At 44.6% G+C, this 16,365-nt stretch overlaps 1 protein-coding gene across 3 annotated transcripts in view; it reads right to left on the bottom strand.

Annotated features, from left to right (window-relative positions):
* The window catches only part of NCAN (neurocan), a 381,019-nt gene that overhangs the window by 31,672 nt on the left and 332,982 nt on the right, over positions 1–16,365 (bottom strand). The gene's annotated exons all lie outside the window — the stretch shown is intronic.

Consider the following 16,365-nt stretch of genomic DNA (forward strand, 5'->3'; position numbering starts at 1 on the left):
CTATATACAGACACCACGCCTATATATAGACATCCCTCTATATACAGACACCACTCCTATATAAAGACATTCCCCTATATACAGACACCACTGCTATATACAGACATCCCCCTATATACAGACACCACTCCTATATACAGACATCCCTCTGTATACAGACACCACTCCTATATACAGACATCCCTTATATACAGACACCACTCCTATATACAGACATCCCTCTATATACAGACATATCTCCTATATTCAGACATCCCCCTATATAGAGACACCACTCCTATATACAGACATCCCCCTATATACAGACACCACTCCTATATACAGACATCCCCCTATATACAGACACCACTCCTATATACAGACATCCCTCTATATACAGACATCTCTCCTATATTCAGACATCCCCCTATATACAGACACCACTCCTATATACAGATATCCCTCTATATACAGACATCTCTCCTATATTTAGACATCCCCTATATAGAGACACCACTCCTATATACAGACATCCCCCTATATACAGACACCACTTCTATATACAGAAATCCCTCTATATACAGACACCACTCCTATATACAGACATCCCCCTATATACAGACACCACTCCTATATACAGACATCCCTCTATATACAGACATCTCTCCTATATTCAGACATCCCCCTATATAGAGACACCACTCCTATATACAGACATCCCCCTATATACAGACACCACTCCTATATACAGACATCCCCCTATATACAGACATCACTCCTATATACAGACATCCCTCTATATACAGACACCACTCCTATATACAGACATCCCTCTATATACAGACACCACTCCTATATACAGACATCCCCCTATATACAGACACCACTCCTATATACAGACATCCCTCTAAATACAGACACCACTCCTATATACAGACATCCCTCTATATACAGACACCACGCCTATATATAGACATCCCTCTATATACAGACACCACTCCTATATAAAGACATTCCCCTATATACAGACACCACTGCTATATACAGACATCCCCCTATATACAGACACCACTCCTATATACAGATATCCCTCTATATACAGACATCTCTCCTATATTTAGACATCCCCCTATATAGAGACACCACTCCTATATACAGACATCCCCCTATATACAGACACCACTTCTATATACAGAAATCCCTCTATATACAGACACCACTCCTATATACAGACATCCCCCTATATACAGACACCACTCCTATATACAGACATCCCTCTATATACAGACATCTCTCCTATATTCAGACATCCCCCTATATAGAGACACCACTCCTATATACAGACATCCCCCTATATACAGACACCACTCCTATATACAGACATCCCCCTATATACAGACATCACTCCTATATACAGACATCCCTCTATATACAGACACCACTCCTATATACAGACATCCCTCTATATACAGACACCACTCCTATATACAGACATCCCCCTATATACAGACACCACTCCTATATACAGACATCCCTCTAAATACAGACACCACTCCTATATACAGACATCCCTCTAAATACAGACACCACTCCTATATACAAATATCCCTCTAAATACAGACACCACTCCTATATACAGACATCCCCCCTATTTACAGACTCCTATATACAGGTCAGAGTTGTGGGTCACTTACTTTTCACACATGGGGCAGGGGGGGCACTTACTTTTCACACCCGGGGCCGGGGGCTCTTACTTTTCACAAACGGGGCCGGGGGGCACTTACTTTTCACACACGGGGCCGTGGGCACTTACTTTTCACACACGGGGCCGGGGGGCACTTACTTTTCACACACGGGGCCGGGGGACACTTACTTTTCACACACGGGGCCGGGGGGCACTTACTTTTCACACAGGAGGTCCGGGGGGGGCACTTACTTTTCACACACGAGGCCAGGGGGCACTTACTTTTCACACACGGGGCCGTGGGGGCACTTACTTTTCACACACGGGGCTTAGGGGGCACTTACTTTTCACACACGGGGCCGGGGGGCACTTACTTTTCACACACGGGGCCGGAAGGGCACTTACTTTTCACACACGGGGCCGGGGGGGCACTTACTTTTCACACACGGGGCCGGGGGGGCACTTACTTTTCACAGACGGGGCCGGGGGGCACTTACTTTTCACTCACGGGGTCGGGTGGCACTTACTTTTCACACACGGGGCCGGGGGGGCACTTACTTTTCACACACGGGGCCGTGGGGGCACTTACTTTTTACACACGGGGCCAGGGGGCACTTACTTTTCACACACGGGGCCGGGGGGGCACTTACTTTTCACACACGGGGCCGGGGGGGCACTTACTTTTCACACACGGGGCCGGAGGGGCACTTACTTTTCACACACGGGGCCGAGGGGGCACTTACTTTTCACATACGGGGCCGGGGGGCACTTACTTTTCACACACGGGTTTGAGGGGGACTTACTTTTCACACACGGGACGAGAGGGTGTCATAGTCACTTTATTCTGATGTTTGACTGTGATAAATGATCATGTCCTAATATGGACACCGTACATTTGCATAGCTGCCATCTTTGGAAGGTCAAGTTGGGGGTAATGGAAAGTTCGCCATTATTTCCTATGGGAAATTTTTTTTTTTAAATGCGATTTTAAAAAAAACTACATATCGGATCGACTATAAAAGTCATAGCACACCTGTCCCCACCGAGGCCTTCGAAACGCCGCCTGAACGGGGTCTCTGCGCTGAGCGGTTCGGGCCACATTAATTGCAGAAAACGCGGAGAAGAATAAGAAGAAAATATAAGAAATCGGATTACAATATGTTGCTTGAACCTAGAGGGTTCAAGCACCATAATTACATCATCATGTGGATTGGACAGGACAAAGACAGCTGCATGGCCGAGGTCCAACAAAGCTAGCCACACAGGAAACAATAAAACACAATGCTGTCACTAACTTCTAGGCAGTTATAGTTCAGTTTATCACTAGTATATTAAATATCTGTATTCCATGAAGAGGAGCGGACATGTGCTCCAAAAATTGAAATAAATACCTTGTAAAAATCCCCGAGCTCCTTTAATTCTGCCACTCTTTTCCATTTTGCGCTGTACACTATGTGAAATCTCTGCTTGCAGTTGGGCATTTCTTCAGAGAATTTTCTGGGACACTTTCAACCTCATTCCCAGCCACTGATCCACTGATTCCAGACACTGATCCCAGATCCTACTGATCTGAAACTGCAAGACTACTAGTGCTGTGATTCACAGCATCAAAATAAACAACAAGTTGGCAGAAATTTCCCTTAAGGTACCTTCACACTAAACGACTTTGCAGCGATAACGATAGCGATCCGTGACGTTGCAGCATCCTGGATAGCGATATCGTTGTGTTTGACACACAGCAGCGATCTGGATCCCGCTGTGATATCGCTGGTCGTTGCTGAAAGTTCAGAACTTTATTTGGTCGTCAGATCGGCGTGTATCGTTGTGTTTGACAGCAAAAGCAACGATGCCAGCGATGTTTTACAATGGTAACCAGGGTAAATATCGGGTTACTAAGCGCAGGGCCGCGCTTAGTAACCCGATATTTACCCTGGTTACCATTGTAAAAGTAAAAAAAAAAACACTACATACTCACCCTCTGATGTCTGTCACGTCCCCCGGCGTCCGCGCTGCTGCTCAGAGCTTACTGCACTGAATGTGTCAGTGCCGGCCGGAAAGCAAAGCACAGCGGTGACGTCACCGCTGTGCCCTGCTACTGTCGGCGCTCACACAGTGCAGGGAAGCGGACGCCGGGGGACGCGAATGTAAGTATGTAGTGTTTTGTTTTTTTACATTTACACTGGTAACCAGGGTAAACATCGGGTTACTAAGCGCGGCCCTGCGCTTAGCAACCCGATGTTTACCCTGGTTACCCGGGGACCTCGGCATCATTGATCGCTGGAGAGCTATCTGTGACAGCTCTCCAGCGACCACACAGCGACACTGCAGCGATCGGCATCGTTGTCGATATCGCTGCAGCGTGGCTTAGTGTGAAGGTACCTTTAGTGCACTGCACTCCAAAGGCAATAAATGTGAATATCTCAGCAATGGAGCGAAACAGTACAAAACAGAAAAGAACAGTGGAATCAGGTGAGCTCAGGGATTTTTCCAAGACATTTAACTCAATTTGTGAGCAAGTGATGGTTTTAAAGTACAAATCGTCAGATCCCTAGACACTGTGCAAACTACACAACAGAGTTAATAATAATAATAATAATAATAATTTTTATTTATATAGCGCCAACATATTCCGCAGCACTTTACAATTAAGCGGGGACATGTACAAACAATAAATTCAGAACAAGTTAAGACAATTTAAACAGTGACATTAGGAGTGAGGTCCCGGCTCGCAAGCTTACAATCTACAAGGAAATGGGGGGACACAATAGGTGAAAAGTGCTTGTTATTTCAGGTCTGGCAATTATAATACATAGGGATTTTCATACAAAGCTGCATGATCCGGTCATCAGCCCGTGTGTTTAAGTGCAATAGTCAAGTATCAAGTGCAGTTAATCGTGTGCATGGAGGGTGTGGAGACAGATGAAAAGTAGGGTGCAGATTCAGAATAATATTTGGAAGGAGGGAACAGGGCAAAGTTAGTTTACTGAGTAGTTGGTGTGGTAGGCTTGTTTGAAGAGATGGGTTTTTAAAGCTCGCTTGAATAGGTCGGGGCTAGGTATCAGTCTGATCATCTGGGGAAGTGCATTCCAGAGAGCTGGCGCAGCACGAGAGAAGTCTTGGAGACGGAGGTGTGAGGTTCGGATTACGGGGGATGTTAGTCTTAGGTCATTTGTAGAACGGAGGGCACGTGTAGAGCGATAGACAGAGATGAGAGAGGAGATATAAGGCGGAGCAGAACTGTGGAGGGCTTTGTGGGTGAGAGAGATGAGTTTATACTGGACCCTGTAGCGAATGGGTAGCCAGTGTAGCCAGAGTTACAGAGAACTGTGCACCATGCACACTAATCAATCATTATCAGGAATCTCTACCATCAAGAGTACCCCAGTTCCAGGGACAGTTTGAGGCCCCTCTCCTTTTCTTCAGATTGTCACATCGTGACATTACCCCTTCTCAACCTGAATGTTTTCTCTCAAAAAGTAAAATAGCATATGTACTCACCTGCCGTGCCGTCGCTGTTCCAGCAGTGTCGGCACTCACGTTCCCGGAGCTCACATGAGATTGTTATGTCACGTGAGCTCTGCACCCAATCAGCGCTGGTGACACTGTCCTCACCTTTGGATGTATAAGTAATCAAGCGTAATTAAGAGGCCAGCTGCATCTCTGACTTCATCTTGATTGCTTATACATCCGAAGGAGAGGACAGTTACAGTAGCATTATTTGAGCACAGGGCTCAGGAGACATAACAACTTCACGTGAACACTAGAAATGCGAATGCCGACACTGCTAAAATGGCGCCGGCATGGTAGGTGAGTATAATTGCTTTTATTTTAATGGGGGCAAATATTCCATTTTAGAAGGGGTTGTCCTAGTAGTGGACAATCCCTTTAAGTCTGTACAAACATTGGGAGGTTAGGCTACGTTCACATTTGCGTTGTGCGCCGCAGCGTCGGCGCCGCAACGCACAACGCAAATAAAAACGCAGCAAAACGCATGCACAACGCTGCGTTTTGCGCCGCATGCGTCGTTTTTTTCATTGAATTTGGACGCAGCAAAAATGCAACTTGCTGCGTCCTCTGCGCCCCGACGCGGGCGCCGCAGCGACGCATGCGGCGCAAAACGCAAGTGCGCCGCATGTCCATGCGCCCCCATGTTAAATATAGGGGCGCATGACGCATGCGGCGCCGCTGCGGCGCCCGACGCTGCGGCGAGGACCGCAAATGTGAACGTAGCCTTAAACAGTTTTTTGTTGGTAAGGTAATTCAATAGGATTCCCAACTGCTGACTGTACAGTATATACAGTAAAAGGCCTATATGAAGCGTTACACGAGAACATAGGATCATATAGGAATCATCTCATATTAGTTTAGCAAGTTGGCTGGGGAAACATGTGGGGAGTGGCAACATGGCCCAAATCCCAGATCTTTTAAGAAGTTAACCAACCACAGAGAACGATGCAGCTGTCAAAATGTATTCTTTTATGAAGGTCATAAATATATTATTGAGATTGAATGAGTTAGATGTAGACAGTTATTCACCCTGCAATAATCACTTATCCTCCAGACACAATACTGTTAGACAAATATAAATACAATTTCCTCGCTTTCAATTAACGTTAAGTACAATTTCTAAACTAGCAATAATTAATCCAGGATGCTGCTTCATTAGCATAAAAGTAGTATCCACATTTTACTAATCACGGAATGTTTATATGTTAATTAAATGTTGGCAATGCTGCATTAAGCAGGAATGAAATGACAGAAACTTTGTTGGTTGGCCCCTGGACTGCTTGGGCTCCCGGCATTTGACCTGCTTCCCATGCCTGTCATTCTTTGTGCTAATTAAGGCAGTGAAAGCAAAAGCAACATCACATGTAATAGAAATCACTTTTACATCAGGGACTTGGACCTTCCATATATCTGGTCACCACGAGCTGCATAGACGCTATGCCGATCGTTCCACTACTGCCCTTCCTGATGTATGCCTCGACACTGAGAATGAAATAGGCAGCTAACTAATTGGATTAGCAGGACCTTAAAGATATGTAACATCTAATATGCCATAGAATTAGAAATTGTTATATTTATTAATATTGTCTTTTCACAATTATTAGAATGGGAGTCTTGTAACTCATACTAATTGTTCCTTGGCTTTAGCTTCTCACTCCCGAGAAGTATTATTCAATGCATTTAGATAGCATCTATTTGCTTCTACATAGTATAATGTTATTGTAATGTAACCTATTTTATACTGAGCTGGTTTTTTAATTAGCTCCCTTGAAATGGGTAATAAACAATAGCAATACCATGTCTTCATACATCAATAATAAATGACTTCTCATTGAAGAAGCTTTGTATAGTCATATGATTTTTATTGGCTTGAACATGACCTCATGGGATTTTTGTTTTATCTTCATGCACTCTTTGTGTTTTGGCTATACTGTAGGGAAATGGGAGAGGAACACAGATTTCCCCTGATCTCGCGGAAGACGATTTGTAAGCAATTAGCAAAATCACAGAGGTCTATTAAACAGCCAGTTCCCCAAAGCACAGAAATACTTAACGCATGTATTTTCTACAAGATATAAGGGTGATTATCAGGCAAGAGTTGGCATTTAACTGAATTTTACTTTGATCTTATAAATGTAGCATCACTGGTCACAAATGTACCATGATCATGGGAAAAAAATAGGAGCACAATAAGTAGGAAATAAAAAAAAAATTGGATGAAAGACTATATAAAAACAGTTTATAGACAGAAGGTACATATTCCTTGTGAAGCGATTTTCCAGGAACTTAAAAAGAAGCTTAAATCAAGAATACTGTTAAAAAGGCACTTTTGAATGTAGCTAGCCCAGGATTTAGCTTTCACAATGCCCCGGGATTTAGATGTCACAAGTCAAGTCATGCAGCTGTGTACTTTTTCTCTGTGTCCATTCCAATGCCTGTCCTCCTTTCTGGCTAATGTCACATGCAATGTCTGCTGAAAAAAAGCTCAAACTTACTTACATACCTCTGCAGTCTCCATGCATACTCATTTCAGTGCCTCAATGCTAAGCTAACAGCACAAAACTGTAGTGCACCATGAAAACAAAAACGTGCCACAAGATAATGTTCAGGAAACCATAGCAAAATCAAAGTAAGGTATCTAGGTGGCTATATTGCTTTTTAGGTAATGTGGCCACAACATTTTCTAAAATTATTGAAAAACCCCTTTAATTTTAGTATTAACCAACCCTTTTATTTTGGAATTAGATTAGAGATCAAGTCAATGTCACTCAAATTTTGAATTACCAATCAATAGAACAATTCCATATTAATAGGTCTCTTAATATTCTACATTCTATACCAGCTATAAAAAGATGACTATTATAACACCTCATTAGACAAGGATACATGAAGTACCATGGACACAGAGGGAAATTTCTTTTAATTTTGAACAGAGCATTAATAGATTAAAGGCCTTGCAATTTTATTAACACATTCAATAGACCTGTCACTATTCTGTTGCCAGTTGACCCGGGACCAGGGGCTCCTTCCCTGTCCCTAACGCCCTAGATCGCACTGTTCCCAGGTTACTTCTGAAGGTGAAGTAACTACCTTATCGCCTGAATCCGCCCTCCGTCTGTACCGTTCCTCCACCCAGGGAAGAGGGGAATAGCAATGCACCGCAGAACATCAACCAGACAAACAAGGAAACATGAATAGGGGAAATGGAAAATACCAGGCATACAAATATACACTCATATATAACAGAGGTATGTACCGGGGAGTGGAGGATGGGGTAAAACCAGAGTAGGAGAAGGGAATTATCACACTCACAAACCCAAGCAACAGTCAGATAAATCCACCAAATGCCTACTCCAATAATCATCAGCTACTATCCTCCCAGCCATGCAGCATAAGCTATCTCTGACGATGTGTGTTAGTCAGAACCCAGATTATATAGGGGATAGGAGTGGGTAACAGTGCTCAGCTGAGAGCCTTAGCTCCCAACAAAGCATATTAACCCCTGCACTGGCAAAATAAATTTACACTGTTTAATAAAAAGGTGAAGTACTTCTATTCAGCGTAGGAGTAGGAGCAATCACATGCTGCGGTCTTCTGGCTCCTCTCTGTCATGGTAAACCCATAACAAGACTACTTCTGAAAGCAGTAAGATCACACAGTCACATCATATATATGGGTGACAAGACTGGGGTCCTGGGTTCAAATCTGATCAAGGGCATTATTTGCAAGGAGAGTTAGATTCTTACCTTGCTTGTCTACTCTGAATATTGGAGTGCTATATAACCCATAGGAACGACTTGAATAATATGAAATTAAAGGAACTGTCCATTTTAAAACTCGCTTGTCTCTGTTGATCCACAGAAATAAGCTGCTCTTCAGAATTTTCAAAAACTCATGCTCATCAGCGGATATCAAAGGTAGAAGCTCCATGCACTGCAGGAAAAAAGGAATCTTACGTGATGGACATTTAAATGCATGTCCACTCTTGTTAAACTAAGAGAGGCCATGTCAACTAGAGCAAGAGCTAGAAGAAAATAACTTAAAGGGAACCTGTCACCCCCCTCAGGCGTTTGTAACTAAAAGAGTTACATATTCTTTTAGTTATGCTCCCTTCACATTCTGAAATAAACACTTATAAAATGTGCCCCTCATACCCTGAAATCGTCCCGGGGCGTGACGTTCCTTCCTAATTAGACGCAGCACAGCCGTCACTCCGGAGCTGTGCGAGCCGGGCGCCGCCTCCTCTTGCTGCATTATCATCCCGGCGCCTGCGCTGTAAGTATGAAGGGCAGCGCAACTGCGCATGCCCGGAAAGAAAACTTACAGCGCAGGCGCCGGGGATGATAATGCAGCAAGAGGAGGCGGCGCCCGGCACGCACAGCTCCGGAGTGACGGCTGTGCTGCGTCTAATTAGGAAGGAACGTCCCGCCCCCGGGACGAATTTCAGGGTGCGTGGGGGGCACATTTTATAAGTGTTTATTTCAGCATGTGCAGGTGTTTGTAACTAAAAAGCCACCTTGTCAGAATGCAGAATTAGTGCTGCACAAGGTGGCTCTTTTAGTTACAAACGCCTGAGGGGGGTGACCGGTTCCCTTTAAATTCTTATATAAATGGGTGACTTTCTTTTCTGAGTGTTTGGACCAGTGGGTCAGCAATTTCGGATTATGAGGGAAAGATTAGTTCTTTTGGTGCGTACTGGAACATTGTGGTTGTACCTGTGCCCTTTCCCTTTGTCCTTTCCCATCCGTTGGTTGAACTTGACAGATTTGTTTTCTTTCAACAGTATTAACTATATAACCATCATGCCAGTTTTCAATACACAGCACATTACAGGAGAGATTAGTTGTACTTGGACAGTCTAACATTATTATTAAATTTTCCGTATTCCAATGTTTTTCAGCTTATTTAATAAAAAAAAGTTTATGGGGATGACATTTTCATATATCAAACCCATGACAGCAGTGTTTTAGTATCAGATAGCAGTGAGCGAATAAATTCAAGTGGCATTGAATTCTATTGGAATTTTACAAAAATCTGCATTCGCCAAAATGTCTAATTCGATTCCTTGCAGATTCAGCAAAATGGTGGCTATTCACCACCACCACCTCCAGTCCTCGCTGCATTTTCTGATGCCCCACCCCTTATGATGGGATCTTCGGGCCTCTAGCACTGTGCTGGATTTCCAGGTGTCATTGTGCCCAAGAAGGTTTTGTGCAGATGTGTATGAGGTCATGGCGCACATCGTAACGTCATGATGAAGTTGAACTCCTGCACACCTGCTCAGAACTTGAGTACCATGACACCCAGAAGTCCGGCACAGTGTGAGAGGCCCAAAAATTTCAACGCAACTAGCAGGGGATCAAGAGATTCTGCAAGGACTGGATAAGTGTCAATGAGTAGTAGTAGGGACCAAAGAGGTGAAAAAACGGTGAATATAATGATTTCCGGTGGGAGTGAGTAGTGGAGGGGCTGAAGAGGTGAACATAACAATTTATTCATGTCATACAAAATATTAAAAATCCTTGAGGTCCCTCATATCTCCCCTCCCTTTTTTATTTCATCAACCATTTGTCTTGTGGAGATGGGAGCTAGCAATCAAACCTGTCTTTATTTAAAACGGCAGTGACAGAGATGTGAAGCAGATTAATTAAAATGCAGGATTCCTCTTTATGTCCAGGTGACTGAGGAGGATGTCTATTGTCCACAGAGAGAGATAGGAAAGGTCTTATTAGGGTCTGAATCAAAGAACATCTGACACCCTTTACAACTTGCCATGGTCAAGGTAATACAATGAGAGAGCAGACAGTACATCTCCAGGCGAAAATATGGAATATTGGATTTTCTATACATTAAATATTAATGAGACATACATTGTTGGCACCAAGATAACTAGGCCAAAAAAAACCATATTTTCTCATAATTAGAACCCCCACCAAAAAGCCCCAAACCAATAGGGGCCACATAACCACCATCAGCTTGGCCATGTTTGGTCTCCTAGCGTAGCTAAAATCCCGATACAAAAGATGACATCAGTCTCGACCTTCTGCAATCAAACTATGAGGAGTGTGGGTGGGACTCAGGGTCTGATAAAAAATCAATTATCATCAGTGTTTGTGCAGAAAACTGCATATCATGTACTTATATACATAAGGAGCCCTGTTTATCAACAGCCAAATCGAAGCGCTCTCCTTCGGCTAAACTGAATCCCTCTGCGATCAGTGTAGTACGTTCTCCTGTTAATCCCTTTTATTTATCTAACTGTTTATGCTGCATTGTTTTGTCCCCCTTGTAAAATCTTTTGTATATTTTTCACAAACACTTCTTCACTTTGGATTAAACGTAAAATGTAATAGTTCTGTTCCTTCTGTTCTGTAAACTACGCCTCGATCTGATAGCTACCGTCTAACCGACTAATCCGTCTAATCGACGGAAATAGATTAGTGGTGGCGGCGAGTAGTCTGGGGGCATTTGAGAGCTAACTGTGACCGTACCGGGGTACATACACATATTATATGTGTTGGAATCCGGAGGTGTTTATACCGTACGCTCACCGTTAATTTTCCAATAGTCTGCCTAATGGTGCGAACAGGCTGCAGCCTTCTCCGTTGATCGTTGGCCAATTGTGTAATTGTCTGGATGATAGTGGCAGCAGAGAGCAGTTCGCTCCAAAGATCACGCCGGGAGGTACTTTGACCTTCCCGGCCTGTGATATCAGGAATTTTTGGGACTAAGAAAGTCCTGACAAATATTGTATCCCTGACAATTTAATTTTTACATATTATGTTTATTAAGACCCCCAAGCATAACAAGATACACTAAATTAGCAGAATTTCCTGGAAAAAACACACAGAGAAACAAATTTGAACTTTGCCCGATGCTCCCAAAATAAAGATAACTGTCAAAGACATATCCTCCACTCCACCATATGCTACATTGTAGCCTCATGTGTCAGTTTACTTAGCTCTATATGTCACATAGTTGTATAAATATGTTATCATTGAAACCAAAAGGATCTCTTTACATCATCATTTCTTGATTGTGGCTTCTCACCCTGCGTGTTTCTAGAGGGACAGGAGAACATGCTGTTTAGTGATGCACAAAAGAGCAACCACGGTCACAAGAAGATGATGGTGGGGAATGGCAAATTTTGTCTAAGGAGGTAGATAATGATGAAACACAGTTGCCGATAAGTCAGGTTGCTGTTAAGTCACCAAGTGAGGAGAACCAGGGTGCAGCGGTTGAAGACGAGGTGGTGGATGACGAAGTCACTGACCCAACCTGGGAATCTGACATGCAGAGTGAGGCCGGTAATGCTGAGGTGGAGGGATTGGCGGCACCAAAACAGGCAGGAAGAGGAAGTGGGGTGACAAGAGCGAGAAGGTGGGCAACTGACACTTGTGAATTTCTCCGGCAAAGCGTTAGATGTTCCCCAGTCTGAGACATTTTTTAAAATGAGTTCTGAGACAAATAATCATTTGCAACATGTGCCATGCCAAGATCAGCAGGGGCTTGACCACTAAGAGCCTAACCACCACCAGCATGATCAGGCACATGTCATTTAAATGCCCTACTCGGTGGTCCGAATGCCTAGGTCCATGATTGGTGCCAGCGGGTGACACCACTGCCTCTTCACTTGAGCTAGGTGCTTGTCAATTTCCTGTCCATGACACTGGCACAGATGCCCTACAGCTGTCCTTGCACATTCTGAGGGACCATCATCAGGCCCTTTCAAATCCTTGTTCCAGCCCAGTGTTCAGCTGTTCTTACCTCAGGCCTTGAAATGAAAAAAAAAAGATCTCAACCGCACACTCCCAGGCCCAAAGGCTAAACGAGCACATTTCCAGGCTGCTTGTCATGGATATGTTGCTGTTTAGGCTTGTAGACGACACAAAGGATTTCAGCCGACTCATGGCGGCAGCCTTCCCTCGGAACTTGGTCACCAGTAGTGTTGTTGAGCGATACCGTCCGATACTTGAAAGTATCGGTATCGGAAAGTATCACCCGATACCGGCAAAGTATCGGATCTAATCCGATACCGATACCCGATACCAATACAAGTCAATGGGACTCAAGTATCGGACGGTATCCTGTATGGTTCCCAGGGTCTGAAGGAGAGGAAACTCTCCTTCAGGCCCTGGGATCCATATCAATGTGTAAAAGAAAGAATTAAAATAAAAAATAGGGATATACTCACCCTCCGACGCAGCCTGGACTTTACCGCCGTAACCGGGAGCCGTTGTACCTAAGAATGCGCGCTTGAAGGGCCTTAGATGAGGTCACTGCGCTCTGATTGGTCCGTAGCGGTCGCGTGACCGCTACGCGACCAATCACAAAGCAGTGACGTCACCTAAGGTCTTTCAAGCGCTTGAAAGACCTTAGGTGACGTCACTGCTTTGTGATTGGTCGCGTAGCGGTCACGCGACCGCTACGGACCAATCAGAGCGCAGTGACCTCATCTAAGGCCCTTCAAGCGCGCATTCTTAGGTACAACGGCTCCCGGTTTTGGCGGTAAAGTCCAGGAGCCGCCGGAGAGGTGAGTATATCCCTATTTTTTATTTTAATTCTTTATTTTACACATTGATATTAATCCCGATACCGATTCCCGATACCACAAAAGTATCGGATCTCGGTATCGGAATTCCGATACCTGCAAGTATTGGCCGATATCCAATACTTGCGGTATCGGAATGCTCAACACTAGTCACCAGCCATCACTATTTCTCTGCAGTGTGGCGTCTCTGCCTTGTACCAGCACATGTCCAGGAACATCGCCCATGCCCTTACCAATGCACTTACTGGGATTATTAACATAACAACCAACACATGGACAAGTGCTTGTGGCCAGGGATGGTACATTTTCCTGATGGAACACTGGGTGAACATTGTGGAGGCTGGGGCAAAGTTCCACCCTGGCACAGCACATTTTCTACCGGTGCTAAAGATTGCTGACCCTACTTCTATCAGGGTTTACTCCACCTCCTACACCAGTTCCTGCACTCACTCCTGCTCCTCCTCATCCTCCATATCCGATGTGTTATCTCAGAGCACAACATCCCCAACAGCTGGAAGCTGAGAGTTCTGCAGCACCGCCTCAGTGAAGCAGCAACAGGCTCTGCTGAAGCTAATTTGTCTAGGAGACAAGCTGGACACTGCAGCAGAGTTTTTGAAAGGAATAACACACCAGACAGATCTGTGGTTTTTGCTGCTGAACCTGCAACTAGGTATGGTCGTGTGTGATAATGGCCATAACCTGGTGGCAGCTGTGAAGCTTGGCAAGCTCACATACGTATCATGCTTGGCCCATGTGCTCAATTTGGTAGTTCAGCAGTTTCTGAAAACGTACCTAGAATTGCCTGAGATTCTGGTCATGGTATGCTGCGCCAGCGCCAATTTCTGTAAGTCAGCTAGTTGCTGCTGCTCTGGCAGTGCTACAGCAGTGCACAGAAGTGCCAGCTCACCGACTGGTGTGCTATGTGACCATGCACTGAAACTCCACGCTGCACATGCTGGCAAGGCTTTGTGAGCAGCAGAGGCCAGTTGTTCAATGCCTGCTCCAACATGCCCATTGGTATTCTGGTCACATAACAACTGAAGAGTGGCCATGGATATCTGACATTTGTGTGGTTCTACAAGACTTTGAGGACTCCACAAAAATGGTGAGAGGCGATGATGCCATAAGCAGCACAACGATCCCACTTTTGTGCCTATTTAAACACTTGCTGCTGACAATTAAACATGAAGCTTTGCATGCAGACCAGGTGGAGATGGAGGAAGACAAGAGACAGGGAGATACTACCCAGCCTAACCTCATCTCATTTGCTCAGCACGGATTGGATAACAATGGCGAGGTGGAAGCTGAGAAGGGGGAGGAGAACCAGAAGCTGGTTGTTAACAGGTTAGTACCCACACAAGTTTCGTCCCGTCTCTCCTAAGTGGATGGGCTTAGGAGGTGAATGAGGAGAAAGAGAGGGAGGAGGACGAGACGGAGAGTCATCATCATGGTGGAGACAAGGAAGTGTTGGCTGTAGGGAGCTAAGGAGAACCTTGCATCTCTCCTTCCTGAGGCAAAGAGGTCTACTAAAATTGTGCTATGCCAGAAGGCCATTGTGGAAAATATGTTGAAAAAATTCCCATCAGACAAAACTAGTGACAGGGGGCAAGCTTCCTTGTCCAACCAAGGAGGAGAGGCAGGGGAGACACACAACAGGTACAGCAGAGGCAGGGTTACATAATCAAAGGCCTGGTCCAATTTCATGAAACCCTCCCAGTGTGCATGCCCTGATGATGGTGCATTTTTGACAAGGAGGGAAAAGTTTTTAAAGATGGCCAAGCAATACCTGGCCAACAAAACCAGCCTAATCCCTAATTCCTCTGCGACCTTCAACTATTGGGTATCAAAGCTGGATGCCTGGCATGAGCTGTCCCTTTATGCCTATTGTGCTGCTAGCATCTTGTCTGAGTGGGTTTTTACTGTTGGCGGGGGAGGGGGGGTCATAACCGACATGCACTCTTGCCTGTAAACAGAAAATGCTGATAGGCTCATTCCGATAAAAATGAACAAAGCTTGGATTAGACCTGACTTTTTCACAACACCAGATGACAGTAGCAGATAAGTATTTTTAATCTTTAATGTTTGAATGAGGCCATCCAGATGTTGCCCTCAAGGATATATGGATTACCCTTCTTATAATTGTTTTCTGTCTTTGTACTCTGTGCAAAGCCTTAATGAGTGTAGAAGTACCACAACTACATTTTCTAATTTTTTTTAAAGAGGCACTCAAGTTGGTGCCTGCAAGAGTGTATGGATGACCATCCTTATAATTTATATTTGGCCATTTGCACTTTGTGCAGAGCCTTTATGAGTGTAGAAGTATCACAACTACACTTTCTTAATATTTTGTGAGGCACTCCAGTTGGTGCCTTCAGGGGTCTATGGATAACTCTCCTTAACATCCCCATTGCTTCTCCCCTTTCCCCGTCTGCTTCTCACCTTTTATCTCTAACCTCCTCTTTCGGCCTCTCGCAGCATACTAACTCTCCAACGCATGAAGATGGAAACTCCCTTGACTTGGTCTTCTCCCGACTTTGCTCAGTGGATGATTTCACAAACACCCCTCTCCCACTCTCTGACCACAACCTTCTTTCATTCTCTATCAAGAACTGCCATCCCGCTCAGGTCACCCCCACTTTCCACA

This window comes from Ranitomeya variabilis, chromosome 1 (assembly GCF_051348905.1).
Source record: "Ranitomeya variabilis isolate aRanVar5 chromosome 1, aRanVar5.hap1, whole genome shotgun sequence".
Taxonomy (NCBI): Eukaryota; Metazoa; Chordata; class Amphibia; order Anura; family Dendrobatidae; genus Ranitomeya; species Ranitomeya variabilis.